The sequence below is a fragment of the Aotus nancymaae genome, unplaced genomic scaffold (genome assembly GCF_030222135.1).
Source record: "Aotus nancymaae isolate 86718 unplaced genomic scaffold, 86718_ANA_hifiasm-v0.15.2.pri h1tg000072l, whole genome shotgun sequence".
In the NCBI taxonomy this organism is placed as follows: Eukaryota; Metazoa; Chordata; class Mammalia; order Primates; family Aotidae; genus Aotus; species Aotus nancymaae.
Window position 1 is genome coordinate 2,729,514 of NW_026988487.1, and position 20,292 is coordinate 2,749,805.

Genomic DNA, 20,292 nt, shown 5'->3' on the forward strand with positions numbered 1-20,292 from the left:
CCTTCTGCTTTGCCACTCCGGTGACTATTTGCTGACTGTCTCTTGCTGCTAATCGCCGGGCCCCGTCTAATTGGTAATTAGCCTTGTGAGCCCAGCCTGTGCTTGGCTAATTGCTGTTTGTCTCACCCTCATCTCCGGCAGCAGAGTGGTGCCAACACAGCCGCCTGGGCTCTATCCGGGCTGCTGGCATCTGTGCCAGGCTCCATAGAGGTTTCTACAGCCCCACCCTGTTCTCTTCCAGGGAGTTTGTGGGGTACAGCGTCCTTCAGCAGTAATGTCAGCCCTGAGGGTGGTCTCTGACAGTCCTTCTGGGTGGTCGCAGACTGGATCCCTGTTTTCATGCATAGTCCATGCCCAGTTATAGAAAAAGACAGCCATGAGTGAGCTACAGTCTCTGCTGAGGAGTGGAGTCTGGGAGGACTCCAGGGAGGAGGTGTCTGCACCGGACCTTGAAGGACATCTAGGATTTAACCATCAGAGAAAGGAGAAAGGACTTTTCAGGCAAAGGGAACTGGAGGTGGTTGGCCCCGTGTGACTGAAGGGTCTGGAAAGGAGGCTGGAAAGGTAGGCAGGGCTGGGTTTCATTCTCCAGGCAGTGGGAACCCTGGAAGGTTTTTGAGCTGAGGAAAGGTATGATCTACTCTGCTCTGGGGGGATCATTATGGAGGCCATGGGAGGATGAGGATTGGTGATGGGAGAAATCAGGCCAGGGTGAGCCCTCAGGAGGCTGATGCTTTTGGGTTGGAGGCAGAGAGGAGGGCAAGGGTGAGAGACTTGTTGTAGAAGAACCCACAGGATTTCTTGATGGATTGGAAGCAGGAGACATCCCTGGGGACGGTGTGCCAAGGCTGTGGTGATAGACTTCCTCAGGACAACAAGGATCCTCCCCACCCCACTAGCCCTGTTGGGAGACCGGCAGGTGGCATCTCACCTGTTTCCCATGACTCATAGAGTAGCTTGGGACCCCTTTCTGAGAACTAACTCTCCTGGTCTCTTTAGGAGGCTCTTAAGGAGATGATGTCACTGATGTCACTTAAGGAGATGAATTGACACTGGCTGGGCCCTTACCATGGGCTGGTCACCAAGCACCAGCTTCTCAGAACTTCCTAGGAGGAAGCCACTGTTATTATCTTCAGTTTTCACATGGGGAAGCCGAGACTAGGAGAGATTAAGCCACCTGCCCAAGGCCACACAGCTAGTAAATGGCAGAGGTCAGATGCGCTCAAGTCACTTCTCAGCCGGAACCTTAAACATGACTTTGCAGTACCTCTCAACCTCCTGTGACAACCATGCTCAGCTAGGGTTTGTTTTATTGGTTGATTGATTTCAATCAAAACAGTACCAACCAGCTTGTCCCTTCTACCTGGAATCCCCTTCCTTTTCAACTCTGTCCAAATCCAACATATCCTTTTAAGCCCAAGGCAAAGCCTACCTCTGACAGGAAGACATCCTGGATTTGATAAGCCCTCTCTACATGCTGAAGGCAGCCTCTTGGGCATACTTGATTTCGAGCCTTGTAGCAGCACTTTCTCTAATCTTTGCCCTCTCCCAGAGCCTCCTGCAGCGGGAAGACCACCCTGCAGGAGGCCACACGTGTTGTCCACATTGCCCTAGACTGCTCCGGGATGGGTCTTGTCCTCACTGAACAGCGAGTGTCCTGAATCCCTCGGTCGTCTTTGGGTCACGCCCACTGCCACCTCACCTGGCACTGCACACAGGGTAAGTGCCTGCCCCGAGGCTATGTTCTGAGAGATGCTTATCTGTCCTAATGGAGGATGCTCCTGTCATTCACCACACTGGTCTCAAGTGGCTCCTGAGCCCAAAACTCAGGTTCACCCATTACATCAGGGAGCTTTGGCTCTGTCTAGGATTGCCAGAAGCCTGAGCTGCTAACTCAAAGCTCGGCCCAGAGCAGGAGTTTCCCAAAGTGCTGGAGGCCTCCTGGAATGCTACTTTGAAATGGACCACACGTGGTTAGATGAGCAAGTCCTGGTGCTTTTCTCAAAACCGTCAGTGACATCTTGTGTTTCCCTTTCAGAGCCTTTATTTCCTCCCGCAGTGCTGACCTTGCGCCCCAGAATAAAAACGCACTAGCGCTTCCCACCCAGCCTGGAGCAGGCTTTGGCGGAAGCTGGTGGAGCTGCAGTAAAGGGGTGGGTGGGCAGTGAGGGGTGGGTGGGCATTGTCCTTTGCCTCCAAGCAGGCCCCAGACTAAAGCAATCTAGGAACCAGGGGTTGGAGACCCCACTAAGGAAGGAACCTGGGAGAAGATTTAGCACAGGATTTTCAGCTGTGATTGGGAGACCTGTGGGATACTTACAGCTGCCTCAGGGGTTACTGAAGGGGGAAAGATGGGCATTATTATTATTCTGAGACAGGGTCTTGCTGTGTTGCCCAGGCTGCGGTGCAGTGGTGCAAACATGGCTCACTGCAACCTCAACCTCCTGGCCTTAAGTGATCTTCCCGCCTCAGCTTCCCTGAGTAGCTGAGACCACAGTGCACACCACCACACCTAGTTCTTTTTAAACATTTTTGTAGAGATGGGGTCTTGCCATGTTGCCCAGGCTGGTCTTGAATTCCTGGGCTCAAGCCATCCTCCCACCTCGGTGTCCCACAGTGCTGGGATTACAGCCATGAGCCGCCGCTCTCGGCCAAAGTGGCATTATTTCTCTTTGGGTTCCCCGTGAGCATTCTGCCATTCCTGGTTTGCATAGACATTGGAGACATGGGCCCTGCAATGAATCTTCCTGGATTCCACCCGGAAGCTCTGTCTCTTGCCACCTGTGTAGCTGTGGGCAACTTACCCAACGACCTTGTGTCTCATTTTCCCATCTGCAACATCCGGAGGATGATAATTATCATGCTGTTTCAAGGTGGGTCGTGATGGTTTTGAAATCCATGGTACCATGCCTGGTCTTCAGTGGGACTTTACAAAAATAGCCTATATTATTTTAATCATACGGTTTTTGTTTTTTGCTGTTTTTGAGATGGAGTCTCTCTCTGTCACCCAGGCTGGAGTGCAATGGTGCGATCTTGGCTCACCGCAACCTCTACCTCCAGGGTTCAAGTGATTCTCCTGCCTCAGCCTCCTGAGTATCTGGGATTACAGGCACATACCACCACACCCAGTTAGTTTTGTATTTTTAGTAGAGATGGGGTTTCTCCATGTTGGTCAGGCTGGTCTCAAACTCCTGACCTCAGGTGATCCACCTGCCTTGGCCTCCCAAAGTGCTGGGATTACAGGCGTGAGCCACTGCACCCGGCCAATCATATGTTTTCTTCCCCCCTTCTCTGGCCTATCTACCAGGCTCATGAACAACTTGACCCAACACAGGCAGAAGCAGAGGATCCCCGTAACTGTCCCACTTCCTGGGAACCCTTCTGTGTGGCCAGCCAGGGCTTGGTGCAGAGAGACAGAGAAGAGCCAGGTGTCCCAGGGCCCAATCCTTCTTGGAGGCGTCTCAGCCTTCCCACCTCTGAGAACATTCAGGCCTTTGAGATGTGTGGCCCCTGCCTGCCCCAGTCCCCCCGGCCCGACAATGGGGGCTTCAGAGGAGCTGGGATGGCAGGACACAGCCCCTTCTGTGAAGCGGAGCTGACCGCCACGCTGGTGAGTCTGAGAAGACATTCCTCATGGGGCAGAGAAGGAGGAAGGGAGGAGGCTGTGCACTAGCCCCTTGGCCCAGCCCTGACCCGAGGAGCCACTGCCACTGGGGCTTGGACAAAGGTCCCCTCTTCCTGCTTTCTGTCCTTTCGGTGCCCACATGGGGGATGGTGCCAACAAGGGTCTGTCCCAGGGCCAAGAAGGAAGGCATGAGGCTTAGATGGCGTGAGGGGTCTCCTCCAGGTTTTAACACAGCAGCCACAGTGCTGCTGGGTGAGTGGAGAGGCGGGCAGGCGGCCAGCCAGGGGAGAGCGTCTGTTGGAGCGTGTGGTGGTTGCAGGCTCAGGGACCCTTGCCTCCTTCCCTGCGCCCTCAGTCCTCAGCCCTCTGAGCCATCTCTTGAACAATATCTCCAGCAATCTCAAAATTCTCCTCTTCCCTTCAGGAGGTCTTCCAGGATTTATAGGGAGAAGCACGGCTGAGTAAAGGAATTCCAGCACCACGTGACAACCATCTTCCTCATCAAGATTGGTGTCCTGGGATGTGGCTATCCCGGCCCTTCCGGCAGAATGAAGAGAAAAGTCTGAACCAGGCAGTCCACCTTCCCCCCAGTAGCACTCTTATCAGGCCATGGAGAAGAATAAGCTAACGCTAACTGAGCTTTTGCTAGGAGCCACACCTTTACGTGCATTATCTCATTGAATCCTTGTGCTAAGAGGTAAGTACCATTACTATTCCCAGTATAGGAAACAGAAGCTTAGAGTGGGGAAGTCACTCGCTCAATGGCTGGAAGAAGGGAAGTAACCCACCTCAAGGTTGTTCAGGTAGTTAGTGGTAGGACCAGGATTCGAACCCAAGCAGTCTAAACCCCAAGATTCACTTCACCAAAAGCAAAAACCAGGGAATAGAATCCTGATCCCCGCAACAGGTCAACTGAGCCAGGACCAAGTTGTTGCCTGATTCCTACAAAGGGTTCTTGCTGATGAAGGGAACAAGGAAGAAAGAGGAGACTGGCAACAGGGAAGAAGGATGTATTGATGAAGACGTGACGAGGAGATTCCTGTCTAGCAGTCGTTAAGCTGTTCATTCATTAATACCTCATCCATCTCAGCAGCTCTGTTGAGTGACTATCGAGTGTAACGAACATGAGCTCTGGAGCCTGACAGACTGAGTTCAGATCCCAGTTCTGCCATGATTTCCTGTGTGACCTTAGGCACGTTGCTGAACTCCTCTGAGCCTCAGACTTCTTATCAATAAAAGGAGGATAATAAATTATCTATCTTGTAGATAGATAATTACAATACATAGGAAGTGGTTTGCACGGTGCCTAGTACAGAACGAACACTCAATGAGTGTTAGCTATTGTTATTGCTATTACTTCTATTCCTGTCCAGGTGCTGGGCGAAGGTACTAGAGTTACACAGATGAATGGGACGGCCTCTCTGATTGAAGAGATTGGTGGAAGAGATAGAGATAGACAGACACAATGAAATAGTTTCTGGGAGTGGGGACTGTACAAACAGTCATGGGAACACTTTGCCTGAAGGACTAAGGAGGGCTTCCCGGAGAAGGTGAACTTATCTGAGACTTGAAGGATAAATAGGAGCCTATCAAACAGATAGGAAAAGAAGAGATAAGGCCGGCCTGGTGCAGTGGCTCACGCCTGTAATCCCAGCACTTTGGGAGGCTGAGGCGGGCGGATCACAAGGTCAGGAGTTTGAGACCAGCCTGACCAACATAGTGAAACCCCGTCTCTACTAAATATACAAAAATTAGCCGGCATGGTGGCAGGTGACTGTAGTCCCAGCTACTTGGGAGGCTGAGGCAGAAGAATTGCTTCAATCCGGGAGTCGGAGATTGCAGTGAACCAAGATTGGCCAAGATTGCTCCACTGCACTCCAGCCTGGGCAACACAGTGAGACTGTCTCAAAAAAACAAACAAAGGGGCCAGGCACGGTGACTCGCACCTGTAATCCCAGCACTTTGGGAGGCTGAGGCGGGCAGATCATGAGGTCAGGAGTTCGAGACCAGCCTGGCCAACTTGGTAAGACCCCGTCTCTACTAAAGATACAAAACATTAGTTGGGTGTGGTGGCACACACTTGAAATCCCAGCTACTTTGGAGGCTGAGGCAGGAGAATCACTTGAACCCAGGAGGCGGGAGGTTGCATTGAGCCAAGATTGCGCCATTGCACTCCAGCGTGGGTGAGGGTGACTGGGCAAGACTCCATCTCAAAAAAAAAAGAAAGAAAGAAAGAAAGAAAAGATAAAGCCATTTCAGCTAAGGGAACAAGGAATGCAAACTGCTGTAGTGTGAAGGAGGCATCCTTAAGGGAGCAGTGTGGGTTCTGGCAGCCAGGAGGTGCTGGGTCTGGCTCTAGTGTTGGGTGTTGGGTGGGGACAGCAGCAGGAGTTAGGCTCTGTACCTGGGCGGGGCCTCCACACTATTCCAAGGACTCTGCATTTTGTCTTCCAGACAGGAAAGGTTTTGGGTAAAGGCAAAGTGTGGATTACATATAAGACGCTCTCAGCTAACCAGAACTTGAGAATTTAGATTGGCTCCATCTGGGCCTGGGAGAAGTGGACCCAGCCATCCCCCACCGGATAGAAATCCCAAGAAACCAGAATCTTGTCCTCAGAAGAAAGTGGGGACAGGCAGGGTGAGCACCAGAGCCCTTCACTGTTCCACTGACCAAAACCTTTGGAGACACAGATCCGGAGTCCTTCCTGTGATGGCGGGAGGCTGTAGAGCAGTGATTCTCAAACGTCAGCCTGCACTGGAATCCCCTGGGGACCTAGTTAAAAGGCACATTCTGATTCAGCAAGGCTGGGGTGGGGCCTAGGCATGTGCATTTCCAACAAGCCAGGCCCTCCCCTCCCCTCCCCGCTGTGCAATGCCGACTGATCCAGGAACCACACTTTGAGTGGTAAGGATCCAGAACCATGGTCTGCCATCCTGGCAGTGCATTCAAGTCACCTGGGGGAAGTTTTCAAAAGACAAAGAAGGATGCTAGGGCCTCGCCCCAGACCAATTAAATCAGAATCTTTAGGGGTGGGGCCTAGGCATCCACAGCTTTGAAAGCTCCCAAGTGACTCTGCTGCACGGGGAGGATGTGAGAGGAAACTGCTGTGGAACGCGCCTGTTCAGGCTGGGGCAGGGGGCTCAGAACGCCCTTCCCAGCGGATGATCTAGAAATAGAATGTGGTGCACACAGAGTCCCAGCCCATGCCCTGTGAACGGCATTCCTGGTAACCCCAGAAGGGCAACCAAGGGGTATCCATATCAGGAAGGGAAAGGGGCAGGAAGGGCAGCCTCCTCTCAACTCTGTCCCCACCAGCCTCTTGGAAGTGGCTTTGTCCAGTGTCTGAGGCACTAGGCTAAATATAGCCCGGGCTGGGGGCTGAATTCAGGCTATTGAAGCCTCTTGATTGCCCCCGCCCCAGCCTCAGATTGCAGAGAGAGGCTGGGGAAGAGGAGGCTGGGAAAGAAGGGAGAAGGGGTGAGGAGGTGGGGAGGAGGCAGGAGGTAGTTTGCTTGGCCAGTTGGAATGGGAAATCTGAACAAGCTCATCTTTTAAAATGAGGGTCCAATGTGGGGGGAAAAGGGAGAGCTATTCCTTACCTAGTGCTGAACTATGTCCTCTTGAAACGTATGTTAAAGCCCTAACCCGCAGTGGGACTGTATTTGGAGACAGGGCCTTTAAGGAGGTAATTAAAGTTACACGAGGTCGTTAGGGCGGGACCCTGATGCCACAGGATTAGTGCCTTTATAAGAGGAAAAGACACTAGCGTGTGCTCTCCCAGCACCCCAGGTCCTCTTGCCCCCATGTCCCCCTTCTCCCTGCGTCCTTCTGCCTCTATGCATGCACCAAGGAAGGGCCTCATGGACACTGTGGTCTCAGGGGATATAGCAAGAAGGCAGCCAGGAAGGGAGCCCTCTCCAGACACCGAGCGGGCCGGAACCTTGGTCTCGGACTTCCAACTTCCAGAACTGTAAGAAAACCTGTTTCTGTTTTTTTGAGATGAAATATCACTCTGTTGCCCAGGCTGGAGTGTAGTGGCGCGATCTCGGCTCACTGCAACCTCCACTTCCTGGGTTCAAGAGATTCTCCTGCCTCAGCCTCCCGAGTAGCTGGGATTACAGGCATGTGCCACCACGCCTGGTGGTTTTTTTGTATTTTTAGTAGAGATGGGGTTTCTCTACGTTGCCCAAGCTGGTCTCGAACTCCTGACCTCAGGTGATCTGCCTGCCTTGGCCTCCCAAAGTGCTGGGATTACAGGCGTGAGCCCCCACGCCCGGCCCAATTTCTGTGGTTTAAGCCACCCAGTCAGTGGTGTTTTGGTATGGCAGCCTGAGCCAAGACATCTTGTAAGCAGAATCTGCCCATCCCTTATCCTTTTATCCATTTCTCCCAGAGCCAACGCCCCTTCCAGAAACTTCTTCAAAGGGGAGATCCTGCGATGGTTTGTTTTATGTGTCAACTTGTCTGGGTCACAGAGTGCCCAGATATTTGGTTAAACATTATTCTTGCTATATCTGTGAGGGTGTTTCTGGGTGACATTGACATCTGTGTCAGGTCTGTAGACTGACTAGAGCAGACTGCCCTGCCCAGTGTCATGGGCCCCATGCAGTCCATCAGAGGCCCGGATGAAGCAAACAGACAAGGAAGAAGTCACTCTTACCTGAATGCTTGAACTAGGACATTGGTCCTCCTGTCCTCGATTGGAACCTACGCCACCAGGGCTCCTGGTTCAGGCCTTTGGTCTTGGACTGGAACTATACCACCAACCTTCTTGGGCCTCCAGTTTGTAGACAGCAGATCATGGGAATTCTCAGCCTTCATAATCGCATGAGCCAATTTCTTAGAATAAATGTCTTTATTTTGTGTGTGTGTGTGTCTATATCTATTTCCTTCCTTCCTTCCTTCCCTCCTTTGCTTCTTCCCTCCTTCTCTCACTCTTCCCTCCTTTTCCTTCCCTCCCTCCTTCCCTCCCTCCCTCTTTCCTTCCGTCCTTCCTCTCTCTTGTGCTTGCTTCTTTTCTTCCTTCCTTCCTTCTTTCCTTCCATCCTTTCTCTCTCTCTTTCTCTCTGTCTTCTGTTGGTTCTGCTTCTCTCTCTCTCTTTTTTTTTTTTTATAAAGATGGGGTTTCACCATGATGGCCAGGCTGGTCTTGAACTCCTGACCTCAGGCGAACCACCCACCTCGGCCTCCCAAAGTGCTAGGATTACAGGCGTGAGCCACTGCGCCCAGCCGGTTCTGCTTCTCTGAGGAACACGTGCTAATGCGCCTTCCCTTCCCTCAGTGTCGCTCGTCCTAGTCTCCCACCAAGTGCACATGAGGAAGTTCTTGCAACCTCATAACTATCCCTTCAGCTGCAACTAGACATGTGCATGAGAAGAATAGTGTCCGAACCCCCAACCCTCAACACAACATCTCTTAAGAGAGGCATGGGTGGGGGCAGGGGGACACAGCAGAGACTAGGCCAGCCTCACCCTTGGCCTCTTGCACACCCACCCCTCTCATACAACATTACTCAGGCAGACCGGTACCCCAGGAGGACGCACAGCCTTGCCTATAGACACCCAGCATCCCTGGCACACAGCGCACTGTGGCATCAAACCCACCCCCAGGAAGGCAGGCTCTGTGGATGGTCCCCACCCGGCCTGCTGAGTGTTTAAGTGGTGAGTTTTCGCAGCAGCAAGGCCAGAGGCACATTAAGGATTAACTTCCTGGCTGCAGCCAGCATGGCTCAGCCTTCCTGTTAGAGGATTCTGTGGGCAGCCTCCACTCAGAGACACAGCTCTGCAAAACCACAGGCCCCCTCGCAGACCTGGGCCCCCACCCACCCAGCAAGCCCCCTCTGGCGCCCAGGCAGGAGCTGTTCCTGCACCTCCTGCTGAGGCCCTTCCAGAGGTCTCCCAGCACAGGCCAGAGACTTGAGGGGTCTGAGGCTGCGGGGAGGTGTGGCAGAGCTGTCTCAGTCTGCTCTCTCAGTTCCCACCAGCACTGATGGTTAACAAGTCTGAAGGCCTAATCGGTTTGGGGAGCGGGGCGGCAGACCCGACCCTATGCCATCCTCAGTCCAGATTTGGTGGTTTGAAGGAAAAGGCTCATGACTGCCAGAGCCCGCACCTGGGGAAGACAGTCCGTACTCCTCAGAGGCCCTGAGCTGATGCAGGAGGCACAGCCCCTGCCCTCAGACCCCGATCTGATGGGGAGGTGTGGATGACCCGGAGATGGGTGAAATGACGTTGGCTGGGCTGGGACAGGTGCGGCGGGGGCTGGGGCGGGAGATGCAGGGAGAAGACGGTGTGGGTCAGGGCCAGAGCTGGCATCACTGCAGGTTTCTCTGAGTTACCAGGAGAACCCCAAGGCAGGAGCTGTGTCTTCCACCTCTCGTAAAGCAGGGGCCCCTTGTCTTCCTCGCTCCATGTCCGACCGACCGCAGGGCCAGGGCCCCGGGAACTAATGGGCCGCTCCTCCCCTAGTTGACCCGAACTGACAGAGATGTTTCCAGGCCGCCTCAGGGCCCAGACCAGTCCAGCCTGTCTCCAAGCAGCAGCCCCTCTGACTGGGCTCTAGGTGTTGCCTCCGTCACCTCACTTCTGCCCTGCTCACGTTTGCCTCACAGCCTCCAGGAAACCAGAAAATCAGCCTGAGGTGGGGGTGAGAGGTGGGTAGTCAGTGTGCCGAGGGGCGGGGAGCCATTAGGGAGCCGCGCTGCTGCAGGACTAGGAGGGTTCTAATCGATGGGCTCATGTTATATTTATCAGCCACAGTACTTAGGTGCTGCCCTAAGCAGGACTAATGGCCTCCCCATTGGAGACGCCATTACAGGAAGTGTGGCGGGGGGAGGGGCGCGGAGAGGAGATGGGGACCTGGCAGGGTCTACTTCTCCTGGCAACTCAGCCTACCCCCAGCCCCTGACACAGGGGCCTCAGTCCTGCCGGCTGTGGGGAACGGATGAGGCTGGCACGGAGGGTGCCCCATATTCTTCCCCACGGTCTGACTGGGAGAAGTCGCCCAGAGACCTTAGCCAGAAAGTCACCCAGTCACCCCTGCCCTTCCTGCTTCCCCTGACTGAAGCCACGCCCTCTCCCCCCTCCACTGTCCGATGACAGCCACATGGGCCAACCAAGTGGTTCATCTTTTCCTGGGGTGGAGCCAGTAGCTGTTGCCATGGTGATCTTTCAGGGTGGTGGGTGGAGGGGGGTCTGGATTCTTCCTGTAAGAGCCTTAATTGCTCATTTATTTAGGGCAATTAGTCCCTGGCGACCCTCCCTTCCTTGACCCTGGCAATGGCTATTCTCAGCTCACAAAACATTCCACCAAGATGGGGTATGGGGCCTGGTCCAGAATGAATGGGCGGGAGGGGAGGAGGCAGGGTGTTGGGACAGAAGCTCTGAAAGTCTGAGAACGCACATTTAGAGGCTGACCTGGTCACACCGCTCCGTGTCCTGTCACTGGCCCTTGCTCCCAGCATCCTCTTGGCCTCTCTGGCCGCCCACTCAACCCTGGGGGTGGATCCGCCCCTCCACACTCCCAAGCTTGGTGGCCTCGGGACAGCTGCACTCCCCACCAATGGCACTACTGTCTTCCCTTGCCAGTTTCTAGTCGTGGCTGGCTCCTGCCGTAGCTCTGTCCCTCCGCGTAGGCAGCTGCTCCAAGAGCCGCAGCCCTCAGGGTAGCCCCTCCCGTCCTGCCAGGTCCCACCTTGTCCCAGCAGGCGGCCACAGCGTTCCCTCATCCTGAGCCCCGCTCTGCACTCCAGCACCCTGCTGCCCCCAGCATCTTAGTCCAGACTACTAGATCCGTGCCTCTGGGAGGCTCTCACTGCACAGTGGGAGGGAAACCGAGGCTCAGGGAGAGGAAACCAGGCTGGGTTCCTCCGTGAGCCGGAGGCAGAGCCGGGTCTAGAACTCAGAGCCGCTGCTTCCCGGGCTAGTGCTCGGCACCACAGTGACATTTCCTTTTTTAGGCCACCTCTGCCAATGGCCCGTCTCTGTGGTCTCTGTCTTCGGCCCATCCTGATGAAGGAGCCTCCTGGAGGCCCGTCCGTTGCAGCTCCTCAGCGATGCTCCGGCTCCGACTCTGGCCCTGCGGCTCCTCCAGGCCACAGACACCTTTCCTCGCCTTCTCTCTCCCCCACTGTCCTGCCCTCTGGGCCCTGAAGTCTCCCTCCCTCAGGGGCCCTTAACCTCCCTGGGTAGGGGCCCCTGGGCAGTGGGAGCAGGGAGATCCCATTCAAAGCCCTTCCTCTGGCCAGACCTGGGGAACTCCCAGTTCATCTGCATCTTCCCCCTCGCCCAAGGGCCTCTGGGTCTAAAGCTGATACAAGCAGCGGGCCTCGGGGCTCAGACCCCTTGGGTTTCGTTTGCTTTTTTCTCCCTTTCGGGTGTAGAATTTTTTTGTTGTTTTTTGAGACAAGGACTCGCTCTGTCGCCCAGGCTGGAGTGCAGTGGTGCTGGCCTTGCTCCCAGCATCCGCTTGGCTCCCTGGCCAGTGACCGAGGCTCACTGCAGCCTTGGTCTCTCAGGCTCAAGCGATCCTCCCACCTCGGCCTCCCAAAGTGCTGGGATTACAGGCATGTGCCACTGTGCCTGGCCTGGAACCATTTTTGTAGGGCAAGCCACATGAGTGCCTGGAGCTCCTTGTGAGGAAGGATCACCCACGAAACCGGCGACTTGGCCAGCTCCCTGTCCTTCTCCTCTAGACCCGGCTCCGGCCCTCTCCACCTCCACCAGTGCCTGCCACACCAGCCCCCTTCCCTTCCAGTGTTCCTTCCTGTGGCCCTGGAAAAGCCCTACATGGGGACAGTGAGGGGGTGGGGGGCAGTGCTCAGGGGTTTGGGGACAGAGGATCAGGGGAGGCTGCCTGGACTCAGCCTTGGTGTCTCCTTGGCTCTGGGACAAAGAGAGCCATGTCGGGAGTGACCTCACCCTTCGGGCATCCTCTGTGGGACAAAACGCCGATTGTTCCCCAGACTGGAAGCAGGAGGCGGAGGATGACACTCCAGTCCATGGACCCTCTTTGGAGCCCCTGCACTCTTGCCCAAGGCAGCTCAGCATGGGGTGGGCAGGCCAGCGCAGTGAGCCAGGCCTGACCCAGTTTGGATGGCAAGAGAAAGGCTTGAAATACCTGTGAAGAAGTCCCTCGTACAGTCTAACCTCAGTGTGGGGATGTGAAGGCTCACTGCTCCGAAGCGAGAGGTGGAGATGCTTTGCTTTCTGCTCTTCCGTTTTTCCAGCTTTGGCCTCTGTTTGGGGGAAGCTTTTCTTTGATTTCCTGAGACAGCAGTAGTTTTCAATTTTTCTTTTCGAAAGTCTTGAGACCCTTCAAATAAAATCTTCCTGGAAGTCTGATCAGTAAAGCAGATGGAAGTGTAGCTACTTTGGCTGAGGTGGTAGGGATGGTGGGGTTGGGGGCAGAGACCTCCTCAAGCCCTTTCCCCATCCCTCATCTTGCCCCATTTGAGCTCTCAGTTTAGATTTTCTTCTGGGGGTAACTAAGCTTCAACTCTCTTCGCCCTCTGCTCCATCCTCCTATATCACCTTGCCCATCGTGGGTCTATACTCCTACCCCTCCCTGAAAATGAACTTCACCTCCCACTACACACGCATCCTTTTCTCATCCATGTCTCTCTGTACTTTCATAATCCTCCTCCTCCAGGAAGTCCTCCCTGACCTCTACTTTATGTCACTCCCCCTGGCCTCAGTTCATAGCTCCCTAAGCTGACTTCTGTCAGGGCCGTCCTTATGTGGGACTTCCTTAAGGCTCTCCTTTCTCTTAGAAGCTCCTTGAGGAGAGGGAATCCCCGCTTCCTGGCTCACAGCAGAGCCTTTGGAAGGGAAGACATGAATGGCCCGGAGGGAAGCACTCAGTCTGGGGTTGGGTGAGGCCTTGGGTGTGCTTGGTCGGGCGAACACTCTAGACCGTCTAAGTTGTGCCCACCCCCACACACCCAGACAGCCCAGCACAGACACTTACCTCCCCCTCAAGAGCCACCACCCTCTCTCAACTGCAAGCCCCCATATGGGGTGGAATGGGGCATGGTGGGGAGGTGGGAGAGAGGACTGCCCTCCAGATGTTGTTGGAAATCCAACACGTCCCCTCCACCCTCCCTCTCCCACTTCCCGCTCCATTTCCCCTAAATATTTACTGATTTTTATTTACATTCTTTGCCCGAGGTGCCCGGCCCCTGTCAGGTCCCATTTGCATGTCCTCATTCCCTGCTGCCAGCTCCCCTCCTCATCCCTCAAATCCGGAGCCAGGAGTTGTGTGTGGTTGGGTGTTGGGGGTGGTGAAACCTGCGGGCTGGTAGCTCTGGGGAGAGCTGGGCAGGGGAGTGCGGGGAGGGATAGGTCAGCAACAGGGGCAGCTTGCCTGCAAACTCCCTCCTGCCCCCAATCTGGGATCGCTTTAGCCAGCCCGCTTTGTTTCACAGGGACTTCTGGAAGGGACTGATGGATACCAGATGCTAGGAGCACTGTCACCCAGGGAGGACTCTGAAGGTGGGGAGGAGGGAGAGCTGGGACAGATGTAACAGGGGGTGACACGATTCTGTTCCTGGTATGTTCAGTGGCTACTTGGGAGCTGCCCACCCACTCTGGGCCTCCTTTCCCCCAGCGACCAAGGAGCCTGGAAACATGATTTTCCACTCCATTCCCAGGCTCCCGCCCCACTTTCCCCTCATCCATCTTAGTTATTGAACCAATGTTTATTGAACACCTACTATGTGCCAGGCACTGTCTCTTGTGGTGGCACATCAGCAAAACAACAAACCACTATTCTTGCCCTGCGGAGCTTGCTCTCTTGTGGGAGAGGTAAATACATCATGGAGGATGTTAGAAAGTTGTAAGTTCCATGAAGAGCGGAAAAAAGCCAGGCAGAGGAAGTCAGGAGGGCCAAGAATGTGGCTGGGGAAGGGGTGCAGTTTTACATATCAGCGTCAGAAGGTGAGACTTGAGCAGAGCTTTGAGGAGGGAGAGAATGAGAGTGCAGCTGGGTAGGGAAGGCGGTTCCAGGCAGAGGGAACCGCCTAAGGAGCACTCGATGTGCTGTGGAATGGGGAGGAGGCCAGCATGGCCTCAGCGGTGAGAGCAGCGGTGGGGGGCGTAGGAGAGGAGAGCAGGGAGGAAGGTCTGTGGTTTTTCTGAGTGGGATGAGAGCCTCTGGAGGGTTCTGAGCAGAGAGGGACACAACCAGACCTGTTAATGCCACAGGGTGATTCCTGCCTCTCTTGCAACACCCCCTGCACTCTGGTCACACTGCCTTTCCTTATCTTGCTGTCTCCTGCTTCTCAGCTACCCTGGAATGTGATCCTCTCTCCCTGTGATTCTCTGCCTGGACTATCTCCCTCCCAGGTAGCCTGTGACTTCTATAAAGTTCATCTCCTCCAGGAAGCCCTCCAGGATTGCTCAGAGGAGGCTGACTGGCTCTGCCCGGACAGTAGATGTCCTTTTCTTTCTCTCTTCCTTCCCCTGGGAGGGATGCTAAAAAGGGAGGTGGTGATGCCTCCCTGGGGCCATTCAAGGGCTAAGGGAGGGGGAGTGACTTTCTAGAGGTGCCTCCCCAAATAGCCAATATCCTGCCTCCCATGAGGCTTTCTCCTGAGTTTTTCATGGACACTTCAGTCTTCCCTTTCCTTCCTTTTCATCCTTCTCCTTCTCACCAGAGGCACCTTCCCCCCACCCCGTAGGCATGTAAGCAAGGGACTGAAGCCTCCCACTTCAGGGATGCGCCTAGGGACGACCATTTCAAAAGTAAAGAGGCAGCAAGCACTGGGCTCCCAAAACCCAAAGAACACAGCGACAGCACAGCAGCGGTGGGACTGCGGTGGGACTCACTGCTGTAACTGGCACCCTCCTCCACACCCAGTCGCTGGGCGGCGGAGGGGGCGCTGCTTGCTACAGAGCAAACTCTGTTTTCAAATGGTGACCGATTGCTGGCCCAAGCACAGAGCTGGTGGCATCCTCTTCCAGTAGCGCACAAACTGTGGCTTCCCCAGCTAGCCTCGGGGCCTTAACCATCCTCCCACCCTGGGTAGCTGCAGGCTCTGAGCTCTTGGTCCTGGCTTGGTAAATAACCATTTTCCCACCCCAGGGGACTGAGGGCTCTGAGCGCCTGGTCCTGGCTGGCTTGGTTAAGGCTTTGCTCACTCATTTGGCCCTTACTCAAACAACTAGTTATTGAGCACCTACTATGTGCCAGGCACCAGGCTAGGCTAAGAATACAGAGAAAACAAAGAAGATTTGGCTCTTGCTCTCATGGAGCCTGCAGTTTAGTGGGGAGCAGACATCAATCAAATAGCCACCCAAATGCAGTCAAGATGACAGCTGTAAGTCAGGGCGAAGAACATGATGCCCTAAGAGTATGTACGGGAGATCTGACCAGCCAGGGAAGCTGGGGGCTTCCCCAGCGAGGTGATGTCTGAGCTGAAACCTGAGGGGATGGAAGAACAGCCCAGGCAGAGGAAACCATATGTGCAAAGGTCCTGTGGCCGGAGGGAGCACGTACAAAGTGCTGGGAGAAGTCAGACAAGGCCGGAGTGCAGAGAGTGGAGTGCAAGGTGAACAGAGACTGATGACTCGCGGCCTTCTAGGTCACGTTTAAACCCTTGATCCAAGAACAGAGGCAGCCTCTTTGCACTTTGGAGTTGTGTTGGGTGTGGAGGGGGTGACATGATCATCTCAAGTTGGCTGCGGATCAGGGGTAATGAGAGCGGAGGTGGGAATCCAGTTAGGAGGCGGTGGCAGTGGTCCAGGAGAGAGCTGATGCTGGCTTGAACTAGCAGTTGGCAGGGGATTCGATAAGGGTGGTGTCAAGAATGACGGCTGGATTCCTGCCTGCAGCGTTTCTCACCTGTAAAGAGGAAAGAAACAGCTCGGCTTTCTTCTGGCAATAAATGAATTAATGAGACAAAGCTCCTCAGGCAGGCATCGGTATGAGCTGTGAGAGCAGGGTGGCTTGCTCTCCCCAGGCAGGTAGTTGCACCTTGGTTCTGCTCCATATCCTTCAGGCTACCCATGCCCCTAAAGAATCTGAAGTAAAATCGTGTACTGGAAACCGCAGTGAGTGTGATTTAGGTGAGACTGCTGCCAAGAAGGCTGGAGGAATGCTGCTGGTGGAACCAGGGGCAAGGGATGAAAGAGGAGACAGGATCCAGGTGGAGGGCCACGTGCCTGGAGCACAGGAGAAAGGCTGTAAACACCTCACTGAACAGTTTAGGATCCGGTGGAGCTGGCGGTGGCCTGGGAATTAGGAGAGTCCAGATGGAGGAGCTTCAAAGGAGATTCTGTACTCTACCTGCAAAGATGATGCTCTTCAAAAACCTCCACCTCTTACAGTTCACCTCCTGGAGCCCCTGTTTGATGGAGGAAATAGAACATGCCCGGAACACAGGGAGATGGAGGGGCCAGGATGCAGGGTGTAGGCACAGGAGCTGGCCAGACACACAGGGAACATGCCTGTGGGAGTGGAGATGACCTAAGGGGTCTTCCTAGAGGAGAAGGAAGAGGTGGAGGAGAAGGAGATATTCAGATGGGTTTGGGAAATGCTGGATATGTCAGTCTTCTTTGGCTCAGCTGGAATTTGCTCATTTAAGCTGACAGTGAGTTGAATGGTGAGTGATATTGACACCCCCCACCCCACCCCACCCCCAGTTCAGCACCTCCTTCCAGGATCCCACCTTGCTGTCAGCTTCCAGGCCTTTAGTCAAATGACGGCGGGCTCATCATTCAGCCCCCTCATTACCCTTTCCTCCTCTCCCGCTCCGGGTTATAACTCCATCCACTTTGGAAGATCTGCATGCTCGGCTCTCTGTGCTCCCGCCTGCTCCTCCCTGGCCAAGGCCCAGAGTGGCCACCATAGGGAGCACCCACTTGGCTGGGAGCACCCACTTGGCTGGGAGCACCCACTTGGCCTGGTCTACTGTGCCTCTGGTTCACACGTTGGCATTTGGGGAGGGACTGAGCCATCTTGGTCTTCCTTGAGTATTGCTCTACCCCAAAGGAGGCTCCTGGTAGGGGGCAGGGACCAGCCTTGGCCTTAGGTGTGGAAGGCCAGTGCAGGAAGGATTTCCTGGGCTGCAAAGGGGGACAGCTGAGGGTGTGGAATTCCAGGAATCAACTTGTGCGCTCCCTGTTGTAAGGAAGTCCATGGCTGAGGACTTGGCTGGGGGAGGGTATTGCCTCAGACAGGAATAGGGACCACAGCCACAGACAGGCAAGCAAATGGCTGTCAGCGCCACCCGCACACTCAGATGGGACATTTGCATCTCACTGTGAACACAGCACCCGGCCCAGAGTGGGCCTTCCATGAGTGCCTGTAGAGAGAAGAGAGGTTTTGGTTCCCAGTAATGTCTCTTTTAGTCTTCCCGAACTTCTAGTTCCCTGTGCCTCACACCTGCTGTCTACCAAATGGGGTGGCAATCTCTACCTCCTATCTTACCAGACTGTCTGAAGAACAAGCTAACCCATGATGGCAAAAGTGCTTTGCAAACACTGTAACCTCTGTATGAAACACCCAGAAGGCCGGAGCCCAGCACAATGCCTGGCCCACAGTGGCTGCTCAGTATTGAATACATGAATGAATTACCTAATCCCTAACAGAATGTAGGCACCACAGGCACAGACACAGCCTGTTTCTCCTCAGCACCGTTTCCCCAGTTCCTAGCATGGGGAAGCTGCCTGGCAAGTATTTGCATGGAATGAATGAATGAATGAGGAAACTTAATCCTACCTTAGGGGAATCTTCTAGAACTTTGGAGGTGGTAAGGCTGATACCACAGGGCAACAAACCACACTGGCTCAACAACCCCGAAGGCAGCTATTGTTTCCCCATTTACAGATGAGGAAACAGGCTGAGATTGAGTGACTCACCCAAGGCCCATAGCACCTAGTCAGTGACGGATCAGGATGGGAACCCGGGACTCCGCCTCCAATGCTCATGCTTTTCCTACCACACAAGGGGATCCGGTGGAGCACCGGCCTCTGTGACCATCCCCTGGACAAGCTGGAATGTTCTTTTGCGGTGGGAGGGTATCTCATAATTGCACAGCATCTCAGTGACTCTGCAGCAGGAGGCTGCTGGGTTCAATAGGGGGCCAAGATTCACTTGGGATATGCCAGGTCCAGAAACACACACGTGCCCAGGATATCCGTGTCCAGAAGAAGAGACTGAATGCAGAGAGGAGAGCTGCTGATGGACTCTCTGACCCACGAGTCTCTGTCACGTCTGCACACAGCCGGCACCTTCCCTTTGCACGCTGAGCCAGCACGGCCACCTGAGTGCTTCCACAGACCATGTTCTCTTGGGCAGGGAGGCATCACACCACCACTGCCCTTCTCCCCGACTGAACTTCAGGCTCTACCGTGCAGATCACTGCTTCCCGAAGTATGTTCTGTGGGACTATGTCTTGCGCTGTTTGTAGACATTGCTTGCAAAAAGATTGCCTGTGATGGAAAAAGTTTGGGAAAGCCGCATCAAATACACTAACCTGGCTACATGCTGACCTCGCAGGACTTCTCAGAACCCTTATTATGTTCACGTGGACTGTAAATCTCTAAGGCCTGGGAGCTTCAGTAAAGAGCATTTTCAAAATTTATTTTGGCTCCAAGTTGTTTCTTTAGGAGCATCTCTTGGGACTGATGTGCCCCAGGGCACAATGTGGGAGTCATTGCTGTAACTATGGAGAGTCCCTGAAGGAGGTTCAGCAGAGTCAGAGGATCTGATCAGTGTCTTAGGAAGACTGTCGTGTGGACTGGAGGAGCCAAGATGGGAGGCAGAGAGGGCACTTAGGAGGCTGCATCAACAGTCTGCAAAAGAGGAAAAGAGCCCTTCTGCAAGCCAGGCACTGTGCCGAACTGGGGTACCTGTCTTCAGTGAGCTTGCAGTTGAAGCGGGCAGGCTGAGCACCCACCAGGAACTCTCCTCCAAGGCGGAAGATGCTAAGTGCTGCAAACGGAACCGCAGCCAATCCAAGAAGACTCCTGATCATTTATTCAACTGGCACTCCGTGGCTTTGGCCAGCTTCCTTGCATTTTCCTTTTCAGGAATCAATAAATAATTTGAACTTGTCAGGTGGTACTTTGTTGTTGTTTGTTTAAATCCTCATTGATAGGGTTGATGGTCTCAGCGTTCACTCCCCAAAGTCACGTGAGGTCAGCCTACTGCTTCACTGGGGCATTGCAGCTGAATGGGGAGACTTGGCACGAAGGCTTTAAAGTGGCCAATGCCCAGTTTATTTTTAGTCTATTGTGTTGTCACAGGTTCAGTTCTGAGGCACTGAGGACAGCTTAGGTTCGGCCAGGCCTGAGGTACAGGTAGGACATGGTAATATCTGCATCCTCTCCTGCCCCCAACCTCTGCCCCTATCTTGCGTTGACTCTGCAGCTCCACTTCACGGGATAATGTAATGGGCTAATGCCGCACCCGCCCTCTCCCCAGGTGGATCGGGGAGCAACCAGGTCCCCAGAAACACTGGACAAGAACACAGTCTCTCTTCACTGTCCCTCCAAAGAGTCAGTGTGGGAGGCTCCCTGTTCTGTATTATTCTTCCATCTTCAGTGTGGCTATTCATCCAGCTACCGTGGCTGTCGGGATACTTTAGAGCGAGCACTGGGCTGGGAGTCAGGACATTCGGGATCAGGTTCTGCCTCTGTCGCTACTGCATGACATTCTCTGGGCC